The following is an 18,026-nucleotide window of genomic DNA, read 5'->3' on the forward strand; positions in this document are numbered from 1 at the left end:
TCAGTTGTGGTCTTTGCAGAACCTCCTATCACAACTTTAGTGTGTTTCTGGGTAAGTAGGGTAACTTTACTTCTACTTTTCAGGGTCTTGGGGTGGGGTATCTTGGACACCCTTAGTGTTTTCATACACTCCAAGTGACCCTCCACACACTACACTAGGCCAGGGGTCCCTAAGTAGTTTGTATTCCACTTTCTTAGTATATGGTTTGTGTTGCCCCTAGGCCTATTGCATCCTGGTATATTCTACAGTGTTTGCACTACTTTTCTAGCTGTTTACTTACCTGATTTTGGTTTGTGTGTATATTCTGTGTATTTTACTTACGTCCTAAGGGAGTATATCCTTTGAGATATTTCTGACACATTGTCACTAAAATAAAGTACCTTTATTTTTAGTAACTCTGAGTATTGTGATTCTTATGATATAGTGCTATATGATATATGTGGTATAGTAGGAGCTTTGCATGTCTCCTAGTTCATCCTAAGCTGCTCTGATATAGCTACCTCTATCATCCTAAACTGCTAGAACACTACTAATCTACTAATAAGAGATAACTGGACCTGGCACAAGGTGTAAGTACCATCAGGTACCCACTATAAGCCAGGCCAGCCTCCTACACCTCCCAACCTTGCATTCAGGATGGCAGAACCAAGGGACCCTCGGGGAGGATCTCTGACCACCACCTCTGGGGTGGTGATGGACAGGGAAGTGGCCATTCCCCTTTCCATTGTCCAGTTTTGCACCAGAGCAGGGACATGATGTCCCTGAACCAGTGTAGATTGATTTATGCATGGAGGGTACCAAATGTGCCCTTCAAAGCATACCAGTGACTTGGGGAGGCTACCCCTCCCAAGCCATGTAACCCCTATTTCCAAAGGGAGAGGGTGTAACACCCCTCCCCCAAAGGAAAACCTTTGTTCTGCCGTCTTGGGCTTCTGATGCTCTAGCAACAGGACGGCAGAAACCTATGTGTGAAGTGGCAGCAGCTGGGGCTGCCTGGAAAACTCAGAAGGCTGTGGAAGCAATGCAGGAGGTCTTGTAAAGAGCCCCCAGAGTTCATGGAATCAATCAACCAATACTTGCAAAAGTATTGGGGTGCGATTCCAACATGTTTGATACCAAACATGCCTACGTTCGGTGGTAGCATTATTTAGCAGGACATAGGTAGTGATCTATGTCCAGTACCCACGTATAATGGTGTCCCCGCACTCTCAAAGTCCATAAAAGATGGTCTGGAGTTTGTGGGGGGACCTCTGTTAGTGCAAGGGTGCCCTCATGCACAGGTACATGTACTTTGTCCTCTGGGCTGAGAGGGCCTACCATAGGGGTGACTTATAGTGACCTGGTGTAGTGACCTATAGTGAAAACGGGTGCACACACCCGGTTCACGCAAACTGCAATGGCAGGCCTGCAGAATCTCAGGGCCTGCTTATGGGTGGCTGCCCCTGGAACCCCAATGCCCTAGGTACCTAGGTACCATGTACTAGGTGTTGGACCTAGCCCTTTTGGCAGGTTCATCCCTTGACTTTTTGCCTGCTTCCTCCTACTTTTTATGACCTCTCGCTGTTGGCTCTAGGACTCTGAGCATTTTATCCCTTCTGATCAGTGCTAAAGTGCATGTGCTCTCCCTTCTAAAAATGGTGTGATTGGTTTATACCTAATAGGCATATTTAATTTACCTTTAAGTCCCTTGTACAGTGGCATTCCAATACCCCGGGCCTGTAAATTAAATGCTACTAGTGGGCCAGCAGCGCTGCTTGCGCCACCAACTGAAGTAGCCTTTCAAACCTGTCTCAGGCCTGCTAGCGCAGGGCCTGCATGCACAGTTTTCTGCCACAGGGACCTGGATCTACATTTACTTGCCAGGCCCAGAACTCCCCTTTTACTACATGTAAGTCACCCCTAAGGTAGACCCTAGCTAGCCCTATGGGCATGGTGCTATGTATATAGAAGGCAGGACATGTGCCTGGTTGCATTGCCTGTCCTGGTAGAGACAAACAGCCTATTTGTTTTCTCACTGCTGTGGGTGCTTCCAATTCATAGGATTGCATTGGAAATACCCTGCCTTATGTCTAGGGGGTATTGTCTGATTTATGGGGTGTAGCGTAGGAATGGTTGGTATGTTTGTAATGGTAGTGGAGAAATGCTACTTCCTTATGTGAGTGGATTTTTTTATTACTGTTACAGAAATGCCACTTCTAGAAAGTGAGCATTTCTCTGTGCTCATGACTCTGGTGTTTTGCAGCTTGACTCCAATCCACATCTGGGCAGAGTGACATTTTGGCTTTGTGCATACTCTTCAGACAGCCTGTACACAGGGAGGGTGGAGGTGTCACAGAGGTGCATCTGCATACTGATTAGTCTTCCTGTGCTGAGAGAAGGGAGAGGCAGGGCACCCCTCCATTTGTAAAGGCTGTGCCCTGGCCTCACACAGAAGGGTTTTTTACCCCCAACTGATGTTTGGAGCCTGTGCTGGAGGAGAGAGGGGGCACTCCCAGAACCAGTTGTAACTGGTTAGAATTCCGCTACCCTTTCTTTGTGAACACACTGTGAAACTGAGTATAAGTACAGGGGAGTTTTCCCCACAATTTGGAGACATATTTGAACTGGACACAGAATGCTGGAAGGACTCACCAGGAACCATCATTGACTGCTGCTGCTGTGCTGACCTGTGACCTGCTTGGTCACTGTAAGGAACTGCCACTTGTCTGTATCCCCCTTGCACTGGATTGCTGCTGGGCCCTGCCGCCATGTGCTCCATGGAACCTTGTCCCCTTGGGGCAAGGTGCTGTGGCCCCTAACCCCTGCAACTGCATCCAGCAAGAGGAGTGCTCCATTTCCTCATACAGCACCTGGAGGGCACTTGGCTGTGCTTCTATATAGCGCCTGAGGAGCACTCTGCTTCATTGGCTTAAAGCACCTTGAAAGCACTTGTGGTGTCGTTGTGCGCTTCGAGGAGCGCATTGCTGTGGAGGATCACCACTGCGATCCAGGCTCTCCGATTACCCTAGCGTGTCAGAGATGCGCTACGTCTTGTGCCCCCTGGACATGAGGGGGAGAAGACCAGAAGCTGATGGTTCCTGAGAAGTCCCCCCAGAGTGAAGCGTGACGAAGGAGGCGCCCTCGGGGCACGAACAGGCACCCACTTGTGTGCAGATCACTGCGGTGGCCCAGTGGGCCTGTTTTCTGCCTTTGGAAGCTGGGTGGTGGGAAAGGAAGCCTCATTGGAGGCTCCCCACCCCACCGAGGCCCCTTTGTTGTTGTGGACAGGCGGGGGGACGAAAGCCTCATCGGGGGCTCCCCCTGCCCCAACGGAGACCCCAGTTATTTCCTGAGACCACGGGTGGGGTGGAAGCCTCACCAGAGGCCCCCTGCACTGCAAGGACTCCCCAGTCGGGCCCCCGCGAGAGTTGGGTGAGGCCCAGCTCCAATTGTTTTTGCTGGCCTTAGCCCCCCTGTCTGGAGGTCCAGAGATCATGGGGCCCATTAAAAGAGGAGTGTGTGTTGCCCCCTTCCCCCCAAATCATCATGAGGCTCCCATTTTTGCTCAGTGGAGCACCGGGGGCCCCCTTTTTTCTTCCAGGCACTGGAAGTGACTTTTCATCAAAAAACAGATACTTTTCTTGGACATACATGGTTCAAATGCACCTGGTAATTACATTGTGGATCATTATGTTTTCCTAGTTCTTTTTACTGCTATATATATGTTTGCCGATGTTCCTTTTATGGGCATGACATGCTGATATGTTTTCTTGACTTGCCATATGTTTTATAATGTTCCTAATATGGGCATTTATGATGTTTCTATGACAAGTGCATTCATTTAGGAACGTGATTCCTGACTTCTGCTTATGTTGCAGAATAATGAGTAGCCTGTGTGTTATGTGTGACTACTGCTGGTTCTGCAGAGTAACTATTGTGTAACATTCTGACAACTGCTTGGGTAGCAGGATATTACTGACATGTGTTTGGTCTAATAATTATTATGTTTACAATACAGTTTATTTTCATATAACTTGGTGTTGAGTTTCCTTTGTGGTGGGGATAGTGTGTCACGTGTGTTGTGTGTGTTGTGCAAATACTTTACACATTGCCTCTGGGATAGACCTGACTGCTCATGCCAAGCTACCAAGGGGTTATCTTGGATGTGTAACTCCCTTGCCCTGAGACTAGAGTGGGTGGGTCCTGCCTGGCTTAGGTGCATACCCTAGCCAATCAGAAACCCCATTTCTAACATTAGGGACGTATATGGGGACACCAGTATGCCAATTGTGAGATGAATACAGTTTTGGGAGAGAGATTACTGAGGTCCTGGTTAGCAGGATCCCAGTAAACACAGTCAAACACACTGACACCATGCAGAAAAAGGAGGTGACCATGCCAAGAAAGAGGGTACTTTCCTACACCTCCCATGTTGTTTTTCCAAGTATCTGTGGGTATCACTCACATCTCCATCCACATCCTCCGTTACACATGGGTACGCATGGCACAACCTAGGTAACTCTTACCATGACTGAATGAGGTTGAGATGTGAAATCATCTTAGTGCTGCTTTTTTTCATTAGCCATATGCAACATATATGGCTACTTCTACTCCCATTCATTTTTTTATGGGTCTCTGACATTTTTAGATATTGATGGACATAGTTGCACATCCGACACCTGATTGCCATGTTGGAGCCCAATACATGTATGGGATAATTTGTAACTGTTGATACATTGCTCTTGTTCTGGCATGTGAGTGACAATGAGTGGTGTTAATTGCTGTGTGTTGTGTGATGCTGTTATACAGAGCATACTAGGTAACCATGCAGACACATTTCAACCATTGTTGGTACTAGCAAGCCCTTTGCTACCTAGGACATACACCTGTACATCTGTCTTCACATGTTTATCTGGAATTGCTGTAGGCATGTGTCATGATAGCAGATTTATGTGAAAAGTGGACATCTTATGCACATAGAGAGTGTAGCACACTCTGCCTACATTCCACCCAGACAATTATTTGGTGGTGCATTGTCCCATTTAATTCTTAGATCATGACAATAGGTCATATATTTGGATAGTGATTCAGCATCCATAGCTGCTTAATTTGTCTGCCAACCCATAGCGCACTCCACAACCAAGATGTCTGTGCCATAAGTGAGGTACAGCTAACTATGTGTCAGGGTTGTGCCCAATAGCAGTGCCAGGACATAATCCCATGGATACACAGTGCAGGCCTTGCCTCTAACATTGGTTACAATCCCTATACAGTTACTGAAGGTCCATAGTTACCAATGATGCCCCCCCTTTGTCACACATGCACTGTGCAGGTAAAGCAGAAATCACCCTGAGATGTGACAGTGTTCAGTTCCTACATACCTTAAGCAACACTTGATCACAGTCCCTACCTTATGTATGCCCCCCTTACATACATCATGGTAGGCTTGGTGATGATGTGCGAAAAGGGCTAGGAATTAGCATCTTACCCACTTGACGGCACGTTATATTATGTGGTGCATGGATCTAAGCCTTCAGGAGTCACATGCATGGAATTCCATGTCACTGATATGTGAGGTGGAGCCAGTAGACCCTCTTACATCACACACATTTGCATTACACACAGACACTGCAGTGGCAGGTCTGAGACATGTCCACAGGGCTAATCACGTGGATGGTACAATCAGTGTGGCAGGCCCACAAGTAGCGTTTGATTTACAGGCACTGGGCACGCATAGTGCACTTTACAAGGGATTTATGAGTAAATCAGATAAGCAATCACCAATACAATTTACATAGGGAACACTTGCATTTTAGCACTGATCAGCAGTAGCAAAGTGTGCAGACACAATAAACCAGCAAACACAGAGTCCAGCATACCATTAAAACAAGAGGTCAGAATGCAAAAAGATAGGGGAAACACGTAAAACAAATGCCAGGTCTAACACATGTCCCCTCCAGCTGAGAGTAGGGAAAAATACCCAACCCCAAAGGAGTTTTCCTCACTAAGGCGGAAGACCCTGGACAGGCCATCAGCTTTGGCGTGTTCTGTGCCAGGATGGTGTGCCACCGTAAAGTCCATCCCCTATAGAGGAATGGACCACCTCAACAGTTTTGGGTTCTCACCCCTTATTTTGCATTAACCATCTGACGGGCTATGGTAGGTCTGAAGCCGGAAGTGAGACCCAAACAAGTGTGGTCTTAGCTTCTTCAGCACCCACACTAGAGCCAAAGCTTCACTTTCAATTGCACTCCACTTCTGTTCCCTGCGGAGACGTCAGGGGCCAGCAACATCGGCGCTGTGCACATGGCCTCCTTCAGGGTGTTAAATGCAGTTTGGCATCCCTCAGTCCAGATTACCTGTCTAGTGTTCTTCTTGGAATTCAGCTCTGTCAAGGAGGCAGCAATGGTGCCATACCCCTTTACAAATCTCCTGTTGTACCAGGTGAGGCCTAAGAAGGCTCTCTGCTCTGTCTGTCTTGGGGGTGCCCAAACCCGAATGGCATCCATATTGGGCTGTAGGGGTGCTACCCAGCCACTTCCTACTTGTTGTCCAAGTACAGGACTGACCACTGCCCTATCTGGCACTTACTGGCCTTGATAGTGAGGCCTGAGGCTTGCAGCACCATCAACACTTCCCAGAGGTGGTGCAAGTGGTCCTCCCAGTTGGAGCTTAAAACAGCAATATCGTCAAGATATGCAGCACTGAAGTTTTCAAACCCAGCCAGAAACTGATTGACCAATCTCTGGAAGGTGGCAGGGGCGTTCTTCAACCCGAAGGGCATGACCCAGAACTGGAAGTGACTCTCTGGCATTGAAAACGCCAACCTCTCCTTGGCCCCATCAGTTAAGGCAATCTGCCAGTACCAAGACGTTAAATTGCTGCAAAACTTTTCAGCCCCCAACCATTCAATGACCTCATCAACTCTGGGGATGGGGTGGGTGTCGGTCTTGGTGACAGCATTTAGCCCACATTAGTCAACATAGAACTGAGGTTCTGGTGTGGCACCAGGTGCCGCACTCCTAGGTACCAAAACCACTGTACTGGACCAAGGGCTGCTGGAGTGCTCAATCACCTCTAAATCCAACATCATGGATACCTCATCCTTGATGCTGGGATTCACTCTATCAGCTAACCTGCAAACCTTGTGTTTCACCGGCAGACTGTCCCCAGTGTCCACATCATGCGAGCATAGATGGGTGACACCTGGAGAGACTGAGAACAGAGCTGAAAATTGTCCCAGTAACTGGTGACAATCACTCTGCTGCTCTAGAGTCAGAGAAGGGGAGAGGACCACTGCACCCTGGCAGACAGTATTTCAAGGAGGGGTTCACTCTCCTCTTCCACCCCATTATCTGTAGCCAGAAGCATGGTTAACTCAGACCTCTGAAGGCAGTTCACATGTAGGACCCTCAAGGGGAGTCTGCAAGTCCACCAAGTAGGTGACATCGCTCTTGTGCTACTTGACCTCAAATGGCCCTGTTGACTTGTCCTATAGACCGCAAAGCCCTACTGGGGCCATGACCAACACATTCTGGCCAGGCTGAAACTCAACCAGAGTGGTATTCTCATTGTACCATCATTTCATATCGTCCTGGCTTGCCTCTAGGTTCTCTTGAGCGAGCTTCCTGAAGCCGGAACTCTGGTTTCTGAAGACTAGCATGTAACTAAATACATCCTTGAGTAACTTCCTAGGAGTTTGCTCCAAGCCCTCTTTCACCAGACTTAGAGGTCCTCTTACTGGGTGCCCATACAACAGGTCAAAGTGGCTAAAGCCAACCCCCTTCTGTGGTATTTCTCGGTAGGCAAAAAGAGGGCATGGCAAGAAGACCCACTTGCGCCTCATGGAGTCTGACAGACCCCCAATCATGCCTTTCCTTTGTTGGGTCGAATCTCTCAACCAACGCATTACTTTGGGGGTGGTAGAGAGTAGTGAACTTATAGTTGACCCCACATTCCTTCCACATGACCTTTATGTACATGGACATAAAGTTGGTACCCTGGTCAGATACCACCTCCTTGGGTAAACCCTCTCAGGTAAAGAACCCCATCAGTGCCCAAGCCACAATGGGCACTGTCACTATCCTCAGAGGGATAGCTTTACGGCACTGGGTGGCATGGTCCACCAAGATCAGGGTGAACCTGTTTCCCAGGGCTGTCTTGGGGTCCAGAGGCCCTACTTTGTCAATGCCCACCCCCTCGCAGGAGATGCTCACAACAGGAAAGGATTGGAGGGGAGCTTTACATTTCCCTCCACTTTTGTCACATGCTTGGCAAGTCTGGCAGATCCCACAGAGAGAATCTGTATTTTTTCTCATTTGGGGCCAGTAGAAGTGGGTGACAAGCCTGTCAAAGATCGTTCCCTGTCCCAAATGTCTTGCCAGAGGCACACCATGAGCCAAACCCAGTAGAAAGGCTCTGAAGCGCTGGGGTACGACCAGCACATGGGCTGCCCCAGGCTCAGCTGCCTTAGGCTCACTATTCAGGAGACCATTCTCTCAATAGATCAGGTGATCCTTGGGCTCAGTGTCAGTTGCCCAATCCTCAGCCTGCTGCCTAAGACCTACAAGAGTATTGCACACCTGCTCTGCACAGAACTCCTACTTGGTGGGACCCCTTCTTGCTGCCAATGGGTCAGCTCAGGTAGGTCTCCCAGTTTTGCCACTTGTTCCCCTGTAGGTGCTGGGGCGTCTCCCTTGAGGGCAGTCTCCTCCTGGACCATAGAAACTTCAGGGGCAGGTTTCCCGCATACCTTGCCCTTTCTCTTGGCATATACCTGGCCCACTGTTTGGGGCTCCAGGTCCTTCTGATCACCCTGACTGGTTGCCATTGACTGAGTGGTCACACACGCTCACTCTGTGTCAGAAAATACTTCTTTTTGATATGTTTACCCCCCAGTTTGTGCCTGATGTTTGATGTAGCCTAGGAGTTGTAGTGCCCAGGGCACCTGCTAACCAGGTTCCCTATAACTGTTGTGATTCATTGGCACAATTGGATACACCCTTAACTATCATTATAAGTCCCTAGTAAACAGGTACATATGTGCCCAGTACATGGGGTACTATGGGTTGGCCCCTGAAGATGGCAGCACTGATTGTGCCACCTTCTAGGGCCATGCATCCAGATGCAGCCAGCACTGACATTGCAGGCTCAGTGTCCTGATGTAAACCTAAAACATAAACTCGACATGGCAAACTGTCTGTGTGCCCTGTCCACCATACACTGCATTTAATATGGGTAAAACACCCTTCTGGAGGGCTTACAGCCCTAAGGAAGGGTGCTCCATATTATATGTGAGGGCATAGCTACATGAGAAATATGCCCCCACTGTGTCCTTGCCAAACCTGGGACATAGTGAGTGAACAGAGAAGCCATTTTAATACATGTGCTGGACACTGGTCAACACGAGTTACCCAGATACATGATGGCCACTTGGAACCCTGGGTTGTTTGGCATCAAACAACTCAGATTAATAAATCAAAATTGGTACCTAGGGGTCACCTTGGAGGTGCGCTCTGCAAAAGCTAACTATCCTGGAATGGTTGCTGACTGGTTCTATCCAGCCTGCCACCTCCGGACAGCCAATATACAAACCTTGGGGGAGAGCTATATTTCTCTGGTTTGTAAAACAATGCCCTTCCTGGGCGGAGGAGCTAACACCCCCTCCCTCAGGAATGTGCACTGCCCTGGTGGTGAGCTTCAAAGGGCTTACCGCACTTGAAACTCGACCCCCCAGGCCTGCTGCTAGCAGCAGATGGCCTTCCCCTTTGCAAGCCTCCACTTTTGGCAAGAGCAAAGGTGGGAAACTACACAAAGGGTAGGAGGAGTGGCCCCACCTGGCATGCACCACCCCTAAGGCGTTGCCTGCGAGGTGGATCCTCCATTTCATTTTCATCCATCTTTGATGGAAGGAAAATAGCCGATTAGGTTTAGGGAAGTGACCATTCCCACAGAAAGTGGTCACTATAGTGACTGTATCCACCCAAAGGTAGGTGTCTCATAAGCACCCACCAAAATAGTATTCAGTGGGCATTCCTAGACCAAGAAATCAGATTTGAAGGACATGAAGAAGACCAGCACAAAGAAGAACCAAGGCACGAGAACTGTGACCTGCTGCATCAAGAAAAGGTGCCAAACCCTGCATTCTGCACCCAGAACCCGACAATCACTGCTGAGGAGAAGCTGGACACTGGACTGACCTCAAGAAACCCAGAGGACCTCCAGGCTTCACCAATCACCCAAGAACTCCCTCCAAAGTGGAAGCACCACTCTGCAACAATCCAAGAACCAACAACCAGTGAGGGTCACTTCACTGACTGGCTGATATATCCTGAACCGGAAGATGCAGCCAGGCCCAAGAACATACCAATAACCAGGAGGACTCATCCCACAAGTGTATCAAGTTTGGTGGCACTGCAGCCTTCAGTGGCTGTACCATACCAATACCCTTGGTACTGGTCAGCTGATGTTGAACACCAGGAAAACCAGCTTGCAGAGAGCTGAAAAAGGATCAGGAGGAAGCCCTACTAGAGGGACTTCAAGAACATGCTGGACCTCCCACCAGAGTGCTCCCGTTGTTCTGTAAGTGACCTTCAAACAGACCTAGCCCCAGATCCAAAGGGCTCCTTTGCGCACAGCTTCTGGCTCACCGATTCACTCTGCACCGGCTGCCCTGTGCCCTGCAACAAAAAAACAGCTGTGCCCCAATGGTCCCTCACCCCTTGCAACTTCGACACTCCAAGGGAACCCAAAGGCACCTCCTTTAAATTTGCAAGAGCATACCTTCTCCAAGTGGTCCCCCTCAGTGGCCCTGCACCAGCTCCAAGAGACTTTCCACCATCACTCCCATCAGAACGGGAAGCTACCCAAACTCCTCTAGCTGGCACAGCGTGCCCACTGACGACCTCAACCAACCTGCAAAAGCAGAACTTGGTAAAGAAACTGTGTGATTATTAAAATTTCAAAAACCCATATCTTTAAGAGTACTTAACCAATTTTGATAATCTTGGTCTTACTATTTATATACAAATCTGAAGTATTTTTATAAATTGGTCTTGATTTATTTCTTTGAATGTGTGAGTTGCATGATAGATACTATGAGTACGACAAATTCTTTCCACTTCTCTAAGATTAGCCTAACTGCTCGTCCAAGCTACCTCAAAAATTAGAGCATTAGGTGATCTAATTTTTACCTCTGGAAACCAATGTGTTGTTGCCTTGACCCCATGCACAGTGTGCCTAGTTTTGCATACTACATAGAGGGCCAGCCTCCTACACTCTGGCAACCCCAACATGCCCAAGTGTGACTTAAGCTCCACCTCCTTCCAGGGGGATGTCTCCAGGCCGTTGCCCAGCAGACGGTCAACAGGCACGGTGGGACTCATAGCTGCCCTCAAGAAAGCTGAACACCTCCACGTAAAGGCAACCTGTGCCAACTTACACTGGCGCTCGGTGTTGTCCCCTGCAACTACTTGGTGGAATACAAAAGGGTACTATCTGCTCTTCAGACACCAGGTGACACCGGACCTTGGTCACACTGGCTCCAATATCTCTGAGAGCCTCTACCCTCTGCCTATTGATGGTCATCCAGTACCTGTATTTTTTAGTGCTATCAGACATTAGGATTCTCTGGACCATCTCACCGTCCCCTAGTGAGACAAGGGTTATCTTAGTTGGTTCTTCATGCCCACCTGGGACCAACACCTCCCCAAGTGCTACATTGGCCACCCCCTTGGTCTGCCCACCAGTGGGTGGCTGTGTCCACTTGGGATATTTGGGATTCCCCTCCATGTGACTCACTTAGTCACAAGCAAAGCGTTTACGGGGTCCTGCCTATGCAGGCTTTCCTGAAGAGGCCCATGGTTTATTATATCCTAGGGGGTGGGAACTTTCACCCTGGGTACTAGATTGGGGCCCTTTGGATGACTACTTTTGTTTACCCTAGTCACCTCCACTCTGTTGCTGGGGACCCTGCCCACCTTTGGCTGAGTCTCCCCCATACACCTTCTGTGGACCCTAGTACTCACCCAGTGGTCCACCTCCATTACAAGTTTCCTGGGGTCAGTCAGCTTACTATCAGTCAAGTGCAGGTGCACCTCTGCAAAAAACAGACTAGACTTGTTCTCCCATGCAATTAAGTTGTACAGCCCCTGAAAATCTGTGACATTACTGTCCTTTAGCCAGCCATCCAGTGCCCTGCAAAAAGAATCCACACATTCTAACCAGGTCTGTAAATCAGTTTTCTTACTTCCTCTAAACTGATCGCTGTACTTGTTAGGAGTGAAACCATACCTGATGAGAAGGTCATCCTTCATATCAGAATAAGTGAGGATGTACCTGTTACCCAAAGCTAATAAAGTGTCCCTCCCCTTTTCTGTGAAGTGGTTCCACAATCCTGCTCCCCAATTCTTCTTATGTAGCCCATTCATATGGATGGATGCCTCATATCACTGAAACCACCTCTGGATATCATCTCCCTTCTTGTACTCCCTTCCTACATTCTTGGGAATGTCTAATATCCTCTCTTAGTGCTCTGAGGTATTGCTGCCACCGTCGCTGCTGGATCTAATCCTCTGATCCAGCTCCTTTACTCTGAGTTCATGGTCTAAAAGCATCTTCCTTTCCTCCATGTCTCGCTTCCCCCTTTGGTCCTCTATTTGTAACCTCTCCAACTCTATCTGATGTTTCCTATTTTCCCTCCTGTCCTCCAGCTCTTTTGGGGTCAGACCCTTGGAAACACTACTGCTGCCTGGCCCAGAGGGCACCCTCCCAGCATCTCCTGCACCCTGGACACTTCGTCCCTTGGATTTGGCTCCCTGGTCTTCCCAGTTGGAACCTCAGAATGCCCTCTGGTATTTCTGGCTGCTACCCATGCCCTCAGCACCTTTTGTAGCTCCTCCTTTTTGGTGAGGCCTCTAACTTGGACTTCACATTGTAGGTTTCCAACCTATCCTCCTCAAAAACCAAATCCAGGGATGTAACTGATGATGCTCTTGACTTAGACGTGATGTAGTAGGAAGTTGAGCTAGAACTCAAGACCAAAAATAGATCAAAGGAAAAATTAAAAACCAAAAACCTGTATGTGAGACGCAGTGGTCTACTACATGGTCTCAGAAGCAATGTGTAAAGCATTTGCACATAACACACAGTGATACAGTGAAAATACTACAAAAGGACATCACACCAGTTTTAGAAAAATAACCAATATTTATCTGTGTAAACAAGACTAAAACTAGAAAACTCCAAAAGACAGCAATAAAGATATGAATTTGACAAGAAGTAGCGTAAAAATACAGTTCCTTCAAGGCGATAGCTCCGCCTGGGGCAATCACGGCATTGTGAACAACAAATCCAACAGTTCAGGATGGCTGTTGTGTCGTAGACCAGCTGCAGTGTCGGGAAGACCCGCAAACAGTACCTTGAAAATGTAGAACATTGTGATCCTTGCAATGAGATAGGGAGTGCTGGGTCACTGACGTTGCAGGTGTTGTTTACAGAGGTCTTTACAGGGGTTGTCGGGCCCTTGAAGTCACATGCATTGCAGATCAAACTCAGGGGTGATGACGAAGTCAGGAGCGCTGGTGTGGATAGCGTTGGGGCTGTGGTGCGAAGCAGAACGATGCGGTGCCCAGAGGCCATGGTGCAGGCAGCCGCTCAGTGATGGTGTTCTGCCATGTCAGTGAGGCCAGGGCTGTGATGCGAAGTGGTCAGTGCGACGTACAGTGTCTCCAGGTCACAGTGCAGCCAGTGGCGTCAACCTTGCTAAAGCACTGTCATCAGTAGGCCCAAAGTAGGGTGGGGGGGCTCCATGTGGCATCCACGGGCCATGGTGCAGACAGGGGCATTTGTTGATGACAATGGAGTTGATGGTGCTGGCATCAGTGGACCGGGGCTTCGGTGCAGGTGCAAGACGGTGCATTGTGTACCTCATGAGTGGTGTCCTCAGGCCACGGTCCAGCCAGCAGTGTTGGTGTCAGCGTGAAGCATTGTCTTAGGGAATTCTAAGGCCTGAGCTAGGTCTGAGCTAGGTTATGTGGAGCGTGGACCCACAGGTCACGGTGCAAGCCGCAGCTCAGTGACGGCATTAGGAGGCAGCAGCAGTGAGACCAGGGTTGCAGTCTGATGTGGGGCACGGCTCTGTGAGGCGTCAGGTCACGGTGCAGGTGGTGGCCTCGTTAACGGCATTGCAGTGTTTTTTCTTCTGTTGCAGCACAAAACACACAGTTCCCAGTGTTGTAGGCAGATGAAGCTGAAGTCTTTGATATCCCTGAGACTTCCAACAGGAGCCATGCTCTACTTCAAGCCCTTAGAGAAACTTCACAAGCAGGATACACAGCAAGGTCCAGTCTTTGTCCTCTTAAAGGCAGAAGCAGCAACTGCAGGCCAACCCAGCAAAGCACAAACAGCAAAGGGGCAGGACTCCTCCTCCAGCTCTTCCTCTTCGCGGAAATTTCTTTTGATCCAGAATTGTTCTGAAAGTCTGCGGCTTGGGGTCCACTTCTCATACCCCTTTCCACCTTTGAAGTAGACAAAATTTAAAGGAAAGTCTCTGTTGTTAACAAGATCCTGCCTTGCCCAGGCCTGTCCCCAGACACGCACCAGGGGGTTGGAGACTGCATTTTGTGAGGACAGGCACAGCCCTTTCAAGTGTAAGTGTCAGCTCCTCCCTCCCCACTCTAGCCCAGGAGACTCATCAGGATATGCAGGCTACACCTCTGCTCCCTTTGTGTCATTGTTTAGAGGGAATTTACAACAGCCCAACTGTCAGTCTGACACAGAGGTGGAATACACAAGCAGGCAGAGAAACTGGATGGTTTAAGCAAGAAAATGCCCACTTCCTAAAAGTGGGATTTTCAAACTGACAACCTAAAAAACAACTCTACCAAAAGGTGATTTTTAAATTGTTAAATTCAGAATCCCCAAACTCCATGGCCCATATTTATGAAAAATGGCGCACAACTACTCTACCGCAGTTGTGCACAATTTCTTTAACACAAGCTAGTGTCATTCCTTAGCGCCACCCATCTGCCATTTTTAAGAAATGACTTACAATGTCGCTATGGAATGGTTAGCATAAAACAAATGAGGGTAACCATTGCAACATGTCGTAAGGAAAAGTGACTCTAATGTTGCAAAAGTGGCACTAGACCATTGTGTTGCACTTAAATATGTCACAAAAGGGTTAGCGCCATTTTTTCACTGCATTAGCATCGAAACAAAATGCATAAGCAGAAAAAAGTGCATATTGAAGAGAAGATGGAGTTTTCAGGCCAGGAGAGACCCCAGGAAGACCCCAGTCACCCAAGTACCAGCAAGGAGAGTTCAGAAAAGTCCCAGGAGAGGGAGAAGAGAAAGTGCAAGTGTCACTCTAGCAAGAAAGAGCATGACATCCTGGTCAGAGAGGTGACGGAGCACCAACACCAGCTCTTCGTCACCTCCAAATTGCCAGTTGGTAGGAGAGACACAATATGACAGCAAATAGTAAACAAAGTCAACAGCGTCACAGAGGTGAAGAGGACTGTCACTGAGTGCAAGAAGCATTGGCATGACTGCAAGCACAGGACTAAAGAGAAACTGACCAGCAATGGAAAGGCAGTACTGCAGACTGGAGGTGAAAGTCCCACACGAGGACCTGGATGAGCTGGAGGAGATGGTTGCAGCCGTAATTCCGGAGGAGCTGGTCACTGGAATCGCAGGACAGGACAGAGCAGACTACCAATAACCACCACAAATGCAGGGGGGGATATCTGGAATTCCACAAATGACAGAAGGGGGAGGCACATAGGACACTCAATGCATGCTAAAGGGTTGCATCGGGACACACAGGCCCTGAATCAAGACGTGCCAACTCCATCAAAGCCACACTGTACTGACGCTATGATTGTGCTATGCACTCCAACATATACACAACATCAACATAGGCCACTCACTGTGGCTATAGTCCACCATGTAAATATGCAGCACATTACCTAGAATGGATGTGCAAATAGTGTGGCTGTGGCTGTGCCATGACAACTCCCATTGCATACTATCAAAGCCCCTGTAGCAACACAACATTCACATCAGAGACTAGGACAGAAGTCAAAACCACCATAGGAGTGCTGTCAGGGTGGTGTCTCTGAGCAAAATGCTTCCCTTCCTCCTTGTCACATTCCCTTTATTCATATGTGCCGCATCTTGCAGCACACATTGGAATGCCACCTTAGCAAAAACAGCTTGTACATTTGCAGGATGGGACACCTCCCTGTACAAGAACAAATCATGCCCTCAAGACAGCACCGCTTCATCATGCTGCAAAAATGCCTGTGTAGGTGGATGGAGAACAAATCTGTGCAGGCACAGGGGGAATTGCAGGGCTGTACCATATTCAACTAAACATGGCAAATCGCTGCTTATCCAAACTGGTGCAGTGTAGTGCAATACATATTGCAGATGCCCTGAGAAGTGCCACATGAGAAAATTCTGCCCTAAAGCTTGCAACACGTGGAACACAACCCATACAGGGTGAACCCACAACAACTCAGAGAAAACTATATGCGCCATATGGAATGGCCACAAAATAAAACACATACAACACATGGAGCATGTCTGTGAACATCATGTGTACCGCTGTACAAGTAGCTGCAATCTCACCATCTGACAAGATAGAGGCCCAGATCAAACCGTAAAATGATGGTGCATGCTGCTGCGCCAAATTAGGCAGCATCATGCACCGTCATTCTCAAAATGCAGGGATGTGCCATAGTCATAAGAATACTGTGCACCCCTGTGTACCCCTCCTGCGCAAGTGGTAAATTAGCTGTTGTGTGCCAACGCAGCCACCCCTGCACCATAGTGCAAGGATTGCTGCATTGAGGGGGAGATTGTTTTGTGCCGACAACAATAACAACAAACTTATGGGTGCTTTGCTCTTTCTGTGTGTGCTGCAGGATGCAGCACCCATAGAAAAAGAAAAAATCCTAGTTTTGCCATGCTAACACCACCCCTGGGCTGGCATGAGATTTTGGCACAGCTTCCGGTTTATAAAAAGTCATAAATCTGTGGCAGTGTCAAAACACAATGGGTGTTGCTGGGGCACACCCACAACAACACCCATTGCACACACCTCCCACGCAAAGTGATGCATGTGAACGGGTCGTACATACAAGGTGGTTTTAAGGCACAAAAAGTGGCTTTATGCCACTTTGTAAATACGATGCATGGCAGTGCGCCACCTGAGCCTCACCAAAAGTAATACTCAGGTGGCACTCGGGCACCTACATATGCTGCAAAATACCCTGTGAGCCTGACCCATGTGTGATGCACAATGTACACATAAGTACCACTACAACCTTGGGTCAGTAGCATGTCACTAAGCCTACAATGGCAAATAAATGATGTGCCATGTCAACAGTCAAAACAATCTAAAATTGACTTTACACTACCTCATTGCAGAGGATAATGGCTTATCTTCAGTTGAGCCGCCTGTCCTGGATTTTACAGATGACATGGATGACCAACTGCCAACCATCAGTGAACAGACTCTTCAGGATGTCTTAGGATACCTCAAGACTCCACCTCCAGGTGCGGGCCTTTATTTAACACCTGGGTCAAGGCAGGCATTAGGGGACCTGTCAGCCTTTTTTTCATGGTCCAAAACCATGGAAAAAGCCCACAGGTGCCCTTTCCTAGCCACAGGAACACCCCCACTGTAGGAGGCTGGCCTGGCTTATAGTGGGTACCTGATGGTACTTACACCTTGTGCCAGGTCCAGCTATCCCTTATTAGTCGATTTGTAGTGTTCTAGCAGCTTAGGCTGATAGAGGTAACTATAGCAGAGCAGCTTAGGCTGAACAAGGAGACATGCAAAGCTCCTACTATACCACTTACATTATATACCACTATATCATAAGAATCACAATACTCAGAGTTACTTCAAATAAAGGTACTTTATTTTAGTGACAATGTGCCAAAATATCTCAGAGGATATACTCCCGTAGGAGGTAAGTAAAATACACATAATATACACACAAACCAAAATCAGGTAAGTAAACAGTTAGAAAAGTAGT

Source organism: Pleurodeles waltl, chromosome 1_1, assembly GCF_031143425.1.
Source record: "Pleurodeles waltl isolate 20211129_DDA chromosome 1_1, aPleWal1.hap1.20221129, whole genome shotgun sequence".
NCBI classification, from domain to species: Eukaryota; Metazoa; Chordata; class Amphibia; order Caudata; family Salamandridae; genus Pleurodeles; species Pleurodeles waltl.